Source organism: Astyanax mexicanus, chromosome 11 (assembly GCF_023375975.1).
Source record: "Astyanax mexicanus isolate ESR-SI-001 chromosome 11, AstMex3_surface, whole genome shotgun sequence".
NCBI lineage: Eukaryota > Metazoa > Chordata > Actinopteri > Characiformes > Acestrorhamphidae > Astyanax > Astyanax mexicanus.
In genome coordinates this window covers 4508120-4520400 of record NC_064418.1, presented here as the reverse complement: position 1 = coordinate 4520400, position 12281 = coordinate 4508120, and positions in this window count along the sequence as shown.

The following is a 12281-nucleotide window of genomic DNA, read 5'->3' as shown; positions in this document are numbered from 1 at the left end:
TCCAATAGGATTCATGAAATTGCTGATTTATCTATTGAAAAGGAACTTTTTTGACAGTTTTTGACATTGAGGCCATAATAAACTTACAAGACCATTTTTATATTTTTTTTCATTTCTTAGTAGCAGTCCAATTAAAGTCTAATGCCCACAAAAAGAAACTTGAGAGAGTCTACAAAGAAAAATATAAACGTTTTATTGATTTTTATATCCCAACTAAAGCAACAGTGTTTTTGTATATTTAATGATTTGAAACTAAACAGATAAGCATTAATGCCACACTAGCTTATCAGCATCTTATAGTACAGTAGAATTAGACTGAAGTTGAATCACATGACACTAAAAATAAGAGTAGCTGTAGCCCTAGAACAGATCAAAATCAACGAGTGGTAGTTATGTATCAGTTTACAGTTATTTGTAAAGACTAAAGAAGTTTATTCATGTCTTGTAAACACAAATAAACACATTTATGTCTTTTAAATGATGATTCAGACTACCTACAGTTACCTTTAATAAAATGAAAGCTGTTATTCGCAGGTTTTATAGCCACCAAGAAAATGATCCTTCTCCTCATCGTTCAGTTATAAACTTTCTGGATCTATAGTTTTCCAAATATAGTCAGAATTTAATATTTAACAGCTAACAGCTTTCAAAAATCAGTAACTGGGAGAATTTTTTATTTTATTTTAATTCAGATGTTTCTTTAACCCTTGTGTGGTGTTCATATTTTTGTTACTCGTTTACTTTGTTACTTGTATTTAATTCAGCAAAATTAAGCAATTTTACATTAAAATGCTTTACACATGCTCGCTTCACCTAAACTGCAAGCAATATAAACAGCTTACATGGTTAATATTTGCACTTTACCTTTCTTATGTTACATTTCTTTTAAAAAGTGCTACTCTTTTTTTTTATTAGTTTTTTAAATAAAATGTAAAAGAAAATTAATTAAACTCAAGATATGAGTAGAAAATTTGTTTAGTTTCAAATTTACAAATGAAGCAATGTTTATTAGCCCTTGGCCAAACATACTGTATGTAATATAAATGTGTGTGTGTGTGGGGGGGGGGTGTTCAGTGTGTGTTTATCGAAAATGTGTTTTGATATTTGTTTCACACAAAAATGAGCCAACGCCAATGAGTTTGAGTTAGAAAAAATATTTTATTAGTATCATTTGATGAAAAATGAAAACGGGTCCCACAGACCCGAACACCACACAAGGGTTAAATTAAAGTCGAAATAAAAGGTTTATTTTATAAGTTGTGCTCAGTTGATTTTACCTCAGTTTTACAGTTTAAGTTTAAAATAAAAAAGACTGTTCTGTCTGTAATTATCTCTTTCTTTCTACCACACCCAATCATATTTCAGAGATTTCCTCTAAGAAAATCCTGATATTAAATTATGTTTTACACAAATATGTATCCTCCTGATAAGATTCTGTATTTTTTTTTTCTCAGTGTTTTGCATTGTAATGCGATGTGATCTGATGTCTCTGCTCCGCACCTGAAGTGTGTTAACTGCATTTAATAGTTTAAACTTGGTGGAGTTGTTGGCCTTACAGAACCCCGCGATCACGCTGCTGTTTGTAAAAGCTAATGGAAGGGTGTAAATTTCCTGTATCAAAAACAAAAAGGAGTGGTGTATAATATTACATAAGCGGCGTGCTTATATTTTAATCTGAAGGGCAATCAGAATTGTTCATGGTTGAGTTGTAAAACATGTGTTACTGAACAATGACAATATCTAGCAGAATAAAACCATTCAAGCTTGGCAATGTGCGCAGGCAGTAATACACCAGACATTACTGAAAAATGATACCTTTCATTCTCTCTGCTTCAATAGGCACAATATTCCACGGGAGGAGGAGGAGGGGAAGAAAAAAAAAAAACTTGTGTTGAAAAGCCAGCATTGTTAAAGTGGCGTTCCCTGGCCTCGGCAACCTCTCGCTGTACTTTTCCTCAACCGTTCCTCAAGAATTCACCTCTTTTGTATCGTACTGGAGCTCTTATACATGCTGGAGAGCCGGTAAGCAGCGCTCTGATCCACACGGCGGATTGACCTTATGCGTTTTTTTCCCATTTTTTCCCTTTTTTCATCTTGAAATCCAGTGAAAAGAGAAAAAAAAAAGAACGTGCATCGACATTGTGCGAACGAATTTCTCTTGTTAGCAGTTCTGATGGAAATGTGTTGACACTGCAGTGCTTTGCCCAGCCCCATTCTGCATGCTTTTTAAAGCACGGCTGTAACAGAGAGGGCCTGAGATGAATAATTGACTGATCGCTGCATAATTCAACACAGCATTGTAGGAATTCAAGGTCTAGAACGTTTCAGGCTTTTTCTTCTTTATTAAAAATGAGGTTAAAGTTTCAATCAACCTTGGGAAAAAAAAAAGGAAAAAAAAAAAAAAACTACATACATAGTGGCAATCAATGGGCGAGTGTAACTTCATATTATCAAGCCCGGCCCTTTCTCGCCCGTATAAAAGGTTTCTCTGTCTCTGGTGTGTGAAATCTGACCTGTGACAGTTTTAGGCAATAATGAAGCCACAAATGCTCTGTCAATCAAATGCTCATTGCCAACCCATCTCAAGCTACTTCTTTTCCCTCCATACACACACTTAATACACACTTACACACAGATACAGACACCACCACACATCACCACCACCATCACCACCATCACCGCCGCAGTGTTAAATGTCTCTAGCTCTTTAGAGTGGGTCACCTCAGAATCCACAACTCAAGTCTCGCCACAATCTCTCCACTTAAGTTGGAGCATTTGACCTGAGCCACTTGTTCCAACACTACGGTTGCTGAGTATAATATGGGAATCAGTCCTGAGCTGCATGTTTCTGAGTATAATATGGCTTTTGGCCTGAGCTGCATGTATCAACACCCCGGTTACTGAGTAAAATATGGCATTTGGCATTAGATGCATGTGCCAACACCCTGGTTTCTGAGTATAATATGGCATTTGGCATGAGATGCATGTACCAACACCCCGGTTGCTGAGTATAGTATGGCAATCAGTCTGTACAAGTACCCAAAAGGTCTGCTTCATTAAAACTCTATTCCAAAGATGGATGCTTTGAGTAGATCAGTCCAAGTCACCTGTACCAGCACCTCGGTTGCTGAGTATAATATGGGAATCGTGGCACGTGTCCACTGGCACTTAAGCCCCGATGCATCCCATTCATTTCAATGGACAGAGCCACCACATGCCCATTTTGCGTTGGGTTGAGCGCAGCCCTGCCCTTTGGCAAAAAATTTCAGCATATCTCAACTCTATTCAAATGAATCCGGCCACCGTGCTACATTCAGCCAATCAGGGAAAAACAAGCGCCAACACCACACACATACGAGTCTCACATACACAGAACAGCTGCCTTTCAAACATAGAAGAGAAGCTAAAAATGGCAGAATATGGATTTTTTAGAACTATAGATCACAGTGAGGTTTACTAAAAATGGAAAATCTTAAACTTATGATTGACTACATCTGTCGCTTCATTTGAATTGAAAAACGCCACGGACACACCCACACGCGGCGAGCCGAGAGATCAGGCATGGCGACATGCGATGAAGAAAAGTGCCAGCGGACGCACACCGTCAGTCCTGAGACGCATGTATCAACACCCCGGTTACTGAGTATAATATGGCAATCAGTCTGTACAAGTACATGTTTTAAACTCAGGGCCTTCAACCAGAGATGCAGGTTCTGTTCTTTGGAAGGAGGTGAATATTGGATTGGATTTTGTTCTCATGAAAAAATCCGCAACTCAAATCTGACCACAGTCTCTCCCTTTCTCTCCACTATAGTTGGAGCTGAGTATAGGAGTTTGCATGCACTCATTCCTTCCTCTCTCTCTCTCTCTCTTTTTCTCTTTCTCTAACGTGGGGAAGCATATCAGCCAGTTAATGTCTTGTTCTGCTCCAGCTGTTTAAGTGAGGCCTGCCCCTGCAGCTAGATGTTACATACCAATGCACATATTGTAATAAATTCATTTCGCTCAGAAACATGACTGTGAGGAACCAACAGCAGAATATCCAGCATACGCAGTGTAATGAGCGCTGTATATTCCAGGCATGGAGAATGGCTGTGTTGCTACACAGCACTGTGTGCTTGGCTACCGTTGAGCTGGCTCATAAAGACATCTTCCAGAAGGCAATCATTTCACACTGCACTAATGCCTGCGTTCCTCACTTCGCTCTGCTCTGCTCTGCTCTCGTCGAGTCTGTTTAGTGCCGGTGGAGAGGACTGAGAACGACTCCTCGTGTTCACTGAGACTTTGAGCCAATAACTAAGGAAAACAGTGAACAACGAATAAAAGCGATAGGGCTCTGGGGCTCTGGGGCTCTCTGCGACAGGGTCAATTTAGCACTGCTTTTGCATTTGCAGTACAGTTGGCTACAGCTGCTGTTTTCCAAATAAAGCTCTGAATTAACTAAACATGGCGGCGTGATAAGAAGACAGGATGTGTACTGGAAGCTTTCCATTGACACTGACAAACAACGTGCAGAACTGCATGCATTAGTGGACCTTAAGTACATGTACTTCAATACCCACATTTATGAACACCACATGCTGAGCCTGAGTTGCATAGGCTTGGTCCAGTTTGAATCCAGGTCTAATTCTCTCCTTATGTAGGCTCACATCTGCATGTGCCAAAACACCCCGGTTGCTGAGTATAATATGGGAACCAGTCCAAGCAGAATGTGCCAACACCCAGGTTGCTGAGTATAATATGGCATTTGGCATGAGGTGCATGTGCCAACACCCCGGTTGCTGAGTATAATATAGGAATCAGTCCAAGCTGCCTGTATCTCCAAGCCACCTGTACCAACACCCCGGTTGCTGAGTATAATATGGCAATCAGTCTGCACAAGTACCCAAATCGTCTGCTTTATTAAAACTCTATTTCTGAAGATGGATGTTTTGAGTGGAAGTTTTAAACGCAGGTTTCCTCTTCTTTGAAAGAAGGTGGATACTGGATGTTATATGTTGTCCCACAACACTCTCATCATTTTAGTAACATTAAAAAATATATAATTTATTCTAAAGACCCTACAGTTCAACCAATATCTAATCCAGTGTTTTTTTATTGTCACATAGCTAACAAAAAGTCATTAACTGCAGGTACTACTATACAGCAATTTAGCATTACCCAGCCATGTTGAAGTTGTACAGGGGTCAAACAATGGATGGGCTATTTATACTAGTTTTGACTATTGAACACATAACTGTGGGTTTGAAACATGAGTCCACTAAAATGACACTACAGCCTAGTCACAAGGAATTTCGTACATTTACTGAAGCACCCAGACAAGCAAAAATCTTAACACCTCAACTTGGAATCAAAATTGAATCTAAACTTAAAGAAGCTAAAATCTGTTTTGACACATGTTAAAATTAAGGAATTCATAGAAATAAAAGGGATGTAATTGAATTGCATAGAATTAGATACTTAGAGGTATCTAATTCCATTACCTGCTTACACATAAGTTCTCCTACTTTTTATTTTTATTAATAATATTTTACACAATTTTTGTATCTCAACCATCCCCAATTTACAGCCTTTATAAACTTCATTTCTGTTCACCACTGAGTCTATGAAGCGTAATATCCTCTGCACTGTGGCTGAGCCTGTGGTGCTCTTTCCCCCAGACTGCCCCACGAGCACACGAGCACCAGCTCACTGTTAACTTTATTACTGAAAGCTTTGTTAATTACGCCTAATGACTCAGGCTCGTTTGACATTCACCATACTATTAAAGCGAATAAAGTGCAAAACTATCAAAGACTTTCCAAATATCTGACTCTCTGTTCCTCATCTGGACATCTTTGAGTCGACGAGGAAGGTAATCGGTATGGCTTGATTGAACACGAGATAGACTTAATGTCATCTAATCAGAAAGACCATTATGTATTAGTGAGAGCACCAAACAGAATTATCTGACAAGGGGCAGGCCACATTATCTAAATTAACATTTTGCAAGCATGAACATGCAAGGCCGCGGTGGAAAATGAAAGGCTACAGGAGTGCGGCCTGCATTTAGACATTCGGGCAGTAATTATTAATTTATGCTTGTCTGTGGTCTTAATGAAAATGAAAGCCAGGAGAAGAGAACAGGGAGGGATAATGTGCCGTGAAATTGAGTTTCATTTGTTCGGGGGCCACCTTTTAACTTTTCCTTTCTTCCCAGGAAATGAAACCAACCAGAGTTCTTGTGTGTTTTTCCTCCCCTCCCTCCCTCCATCCATCCCCTCCTCCCTCTCTCCCTCTCTCCCTCCCTCCATCACGTCCCCCCTCCCCTCGTCTGGCCCAGACAGAGACAATCTCTTGACCTTTGCAGTATCTGTAAATATCCTGTCTCCCCCATAATCTGCTTTATAGACTTTAGCACAATGATTACTATTGCTTCTTCAATAACCACTGAACACGTTAGACCTTTGTGTGTTGTGTTTAGCAGTGGCACTGAGAGCCGCACCAGAGACAGATTGAAAAATGTGGAGAAATGGACTTTTGTGGGGACACTTTAAAATAAGGGTTCTACAGGCATTCTTTTGTAAGACACGTTGGACTGTTATACTGTATGTATAAATGGTTCTTTTCCGTAAGGAACCCTCTCAACTTTTTGCTAGAGCACATTTTGAGTCAGTGTATTTTATAAAAAAAAGTACTGAAATAAACTCTAGCCTGAGTTACTGTATATTAGGCTAAATCTCAACACAAGATCTCACACATTTTATAAACATATGATATGTCTTAATGGTTCATCTATTACAATACAGCTCATATCCTCTGGTGACACTGTTTTGCCAAATACCATGTACTATTATCATGTACTTGAAGAAGAACTGAGAAAACAGTGTCAGCACTGCTACCTTCATACTCCATTTTTGGTCTTCTAAAAAATTCTAAAGAAGTTCAAAAAAATAGAACTGAATGGAAACTCAGAAACATTCCAGGTTAAGGTGAAAATGTAGCTTTTGGTTGAGGTGTAATAGGTTAAAATTCGCTTTTGGTTGAGGTCTAGTAGGTTAAGTTTAGGTTTAGGTTAAAGTGTAGTAGGTGAGGTTTAGGTTTACGTTAAAGTATAGTTAAAGTTATGTTTCGGTTGAGCTGCTGCTTCAGGTAGTAAAATTACACTGGTTGTTTTATTTTTCTCTGTTCAAATATGTGATTTTACTTGTTTGTGTTGCATCTTTAATTTGTAAATATTCCTTATGATTCAACTGTATTTAGTGCATAAAGTTGCACAAGTTAGAATGTGTGCCTCCAAGTCTGGGGCTCAAGCACATGTGAGCATTTTGCATTTTAGACTTGCAGTGCTTAAAAAAACATTTTTATTAAATAATAGTTCTATGCTTCTTCAGTGTTGCAATGTTAATTAACATCATTCTGAACAGATTTTGCTCATTCAAACAGCCTGAAAATATTTTTAAAAAGCTCTGTTTTAACGCTCTACTTACAAAAAAAGTAGGGTTTAAATCAGGCTCAGGCTCATAATTGCAGTTTATGGGGTGGGGCTCTTCGGGCTTGGGCAGAACGTGGGCCAGGCCTAAGCTCTACATGACCCTAAACTAATTCTAAAGTTTATATTACTATATTTCTTCTAAAGGTGAAAAGTATTAACCTATATTATTTTTATTTCAAAATAATATATTTTACAGTAGATACACAGTGTGTGTCCACAGCAGACACTTTATTTTGATCACATTTACAGTAATGAATAGGATATTCCCTTTCATGTCAATGTCAAGATCACTGTCACTGAACCAGTGTCAAGTTCTCGCTCCGTGTTCCTCCACAGCAGAACAAAGAGGAGAGGCGAGAGAGCAAAGCCTGAACAAGCCTTAAGAGCCTGGGATTTTTCTTCATTTCGAGCCTCTGTCAGAAGGAAAGGTTGGATGGATGCTGTGCAAGGAAAACACACACCCCCCTCGCACATACACACCCGTGCGCACGTGTACACACAAGCTATTAACCTTCCTCCAGCTCATCAACTTTATTTCGCAATCTTCCTTCAGAACCATTAGAATACCCTGAAGAAATGACTTTCCAATTAAAGGGGATCCAGGAGAAGAACGCCTTTTTATCTCCAACTCCTGGTGTTCTTTATTCCAATCATTGAAATTGGAATTGATTTTTCAATTTAGCCACTGACTGCTATGGACACACAGCAGAGGGGGGACCAAATAGAGTTGCATTTTGGAATATCTGTCATAGCCATGTGGCCCTCATAAATTCACACTGCCCGTGCACACCTTAATGTGTTTTCTGCTGTGACACAGTAGACGACAGATTTTTAGCTCAGCGTGACAGAGCTGACGAAGCCCATCGGGACTGACCACCACTGTTAGCACACGGACATCAGGAGAACATCCTGCAGACATTTATTTCTCTCACAAATGGAATTATTATTTTTTCCCTTCCACTGCTTTCTGTAAGACAACCCTTTCAGACCCTGCGTCTATTACAATGGACATCACATATTTTCTTTTTTAAAATATGTTCTGTTGCACATAACAGTATTGAGGCCTGTTATCCCTCAGAATAGACCATGAACCACCCAATGAAAAAGTTTACCAGCCAATGAAACATTAAATTTGCCCCGCCCACTGCACTAGAAAACACTGCAACTCCTCAAGACTATAGGGCACGGCAGCACTAAAGAACCGCCGAGGCAAAGTTAAGAGCTAATTTTGACTAATTTTACTGTATGTTGTTTAGAACACTTTTCATAATCTTTATTTCAATATTTAGGGATGGTTGGTGAAATAAAAAGGTCAAAATCAGGTTTAAGATAAAAAAGCTAAACAATGCAATGGGCAATAAAAGCCAATTACAACATTTTTTGTTATTTGGATTTTAATTCTTTAATTTTATATAGAGTTTATGTTCAAATATTACAATCCTGTTTTGTGTACATCACAGACAAAACAGTTTATATTCTCATATTTTTCCATCAATGGAAATCAACTAAGAATCAACTAAGCTTCTTTAATATATTTAATATATTTACATTCTACTAAAATATATATTTTTAATACGCATATATGCAGCTGAAACAGATAGGAGCCTACTGCATCCCAAATCAACATTAATAACATTAACATTTTAATAATATAACATTATAGTCATTATGGCTTTTAGAAAAATGTGTTTTTTTGGGGAGGGGGGGTGTTGTAGTGCATTATAGGACTCTGTGGGCGTGGCCTAAGCTTTTGTTCTTAATTGCTTTATTTTTTCCTCTTATATTACATTTAATTTTATACTTTAAGTAGTTTTGAAACCAGTACTTTTATACTTTTACTTGAGATGTTATAATGTTATAATATTGTATTATAAACTGAAAGAAAAATAAAGGATTGAAAGTATAGAGAGAAAATTAGATTTGATGGAAAGACATACTTCCCCTCTTCTTTCTAATACACTACAGTTTCTGTAACATAGTGTCACATAATGTTCTATGTTGTAACATACAGATTTATATATATACTTTATTAATCTCTATACATTACCGACCCATGACTTTTTGTTGCCATTTAATATATATATATGTTTTCATCTCTGATTTTTTTTTTCAAGAAAAGCTCAATATTGTAGAAAGGGATATTTAAATTGTACTTTTTATTTTTTTTTCTAGTACAGTATAATTGGCAAAATGTTGCATGCATTTGTTTAGATATTATTTAGATGTAAACAACACAATTAAGGTGGTTTAATGTGAAATGATTCACTGTAGAGAACTTTCCTGACACAGATTCCTTTACAGTGGTGGTGATCGGGAACAGGGATCAAGGGATCATGATGTCTATATTAAAATCCTCAGACATCTGGTTTTTATGGCCACCATTGTGAACAATACTGAGTCAGTACATTTCTTTAGAATGGGGAACTTAAACCCCTCAAATTAAAGCACTGTGTTTAATGATTGAATTACTCATAAGCTTGGGGAAAATGATGGAATGCCTTCACCAAATGTGTTTTTAGTGTTTTCCCGGAAACATCTTACAGCACTTTGTGTTTCCCTCAGCTGACCACTTTTACGGAATTGCAGATTTCATTTTCCAGCAGGACTTGGCACACTGCCCACACTGCCAAAAGTTCAAATTGATCTAATAAAAATATTCTAAATTTCTGAGACTGTATTATATGAGTATATGAGTACATTATGAACTGAATTAATGAAATGAAGTAATTTTCAATGGTTTTCTAATGTTTTGAGATGCATAAGTGCGTGCTATAAATTCTATGTGCGTTACGTAGTCAAGCTGTCAGGCTAATAGCCATGTTAATCATTGCGTTACCAATCACTGTATATAAAACATTATTTTCAGTAAGTCTAATGTCTGGTATAAAGTTTTTAGATTCTAGATTTTATCCATTTCATTATCTCAGTGTGTTCTGACCCGCTAACCGTGCTAGGCACTAGCTCCTTGGCCTAACCCCAAATCTCTGCTGCTAACCCAAGATAGCTGGAGCAGCATTAGCATTACTATTAGCATTAGTCTAACTGCTAGCAGTTAGACGTTAATGCTAATGCTCCATCTTCAGTGGAAATCGGGAAATTACCAGAAGCACTTTAATTTTCAGGAGAGAAACCTGTGTAGATTAACATCCAGCGCTCGTTTGACTTGTCTGACTGGTCTGACTCGTCTGAATTTTTTTTTTTTTTTTTTAAGAATTACACTTTTGCAACGCTAAGGGGATAAACTTGATAGTAGTTGCTTGTGTTCTCAAACCACGCAAACCACGAAAACTGAACTATGCAATTTTATTCAAAAAGTTAAAAGTTACTTACTGGATGAAAAGGGTATCTAGTGGAAAAAATTTGCTTTGCTTTTGATTTCATAGGCTGCAATGTAAGCTCAATGAAGGCAGTCTGAGACACTTGGTCTGAGAAGAAGGTGGTGGATCTACCAAATGAGTATGTGAGACACTGGTTTCAAATTAGAAGACATAGTGGACAAGTTTGGTTTTATTTTAATTCTACAGAAGAACGGAAGGAAATGGAACCACAGCGTCCATGTTTTATACAGTCATTGGTGTCAAATGTTTGACTCGAAAACGAAATAAGGCCAGCCAGCCAAGGCTCCGTGTTTTACAGGCCTCAGCTACCGTGCAGCCCCGCCTCTAACAAGCCATCAACATTTCGCATTGTAAAGTCCTCGAGCCTCGGCCTGGCGGAAACAATTGTCTTCTTCGATTACAATCGGAATCAGATGTGCTTGTTTCTTTTAAGCAGGTCTGTGAAGTCCACAGCAGCCCTGGCAGCTGCCTTATAATGAGCATTTATTGTTTCCCCAGTCACGAATCCCACTTTTATAGGGTCAGGTTCAAGGCAAAATGATTTTCTCAGCACTGTTTTACAGGAGCCTTTAGAGGAGAGAAGAGGGGGACTCGGGCCGAATGATGGTTCACTCTCGGCTTCCTGACAGCTGTGCTGCCTTGTTTGTCTCTCTCTCTCTCTCTCTCTCTCTCTCTGTCTCTCTCTCTCGCTGTCTCACTCTATTTCTCTCTCTCTCTCTCTCTCTGGTTCTCCGGAGCTGTTTAATATAGTTGTGCCGCACAAATACGGAGGGGAAGATTAATGGACACAAAGGATGGGTGGCAGTTGTGAGAAGATGCAGGACAGAGCAGGCCAGCAGCCATCTGTTCGCCTCTCTGTTACAGCTTTCTTAATGGAGGACGTGTGGATGGGTGGATGGCAGCCACTGGCCACACTGCAGCATCTCAGCACAGCTCTGAATAAACCACTGTAAGCCTTATTGCTACAGTCTGATGCTGTGCTTATTCACATTAACATTCGGGTTGGTCAGTGACCCTTATCATTAATTGATTGTGAATTGTAGCTATAACTTAGTTTGTAGATCTTTATATATCTTTTATATTTTTCGCACTATAAATCCCTTAATTTTCTCAAAATTTCGCCAGTGCGCTTTATAATACGGCGAAATTGGACTGCTGTAACTAACTATTGCACACACACGCTCTCATTTCCTACAGTAGCTACCTTTAAGTTTTAATTTTATGGACCTCTTAAGTACTTTTACTCAAGTCTGTGTCTCTAGTACTTTATACATCCCTAAACATCACTGTCCCATTTAGGTATCAAGATATCAATAGTGCGTTCACACTGCAGTGGAAACAATCACTATTTACACAATTTGGCATTAAATTAGATTTGCATCTCTTAAATTCTGCAGAGTTAACATAGTCCCTCTTTATAATACGGTGCGCCTTATGTATGAATTATACCAGTCAGGTTGTAAAAAAAA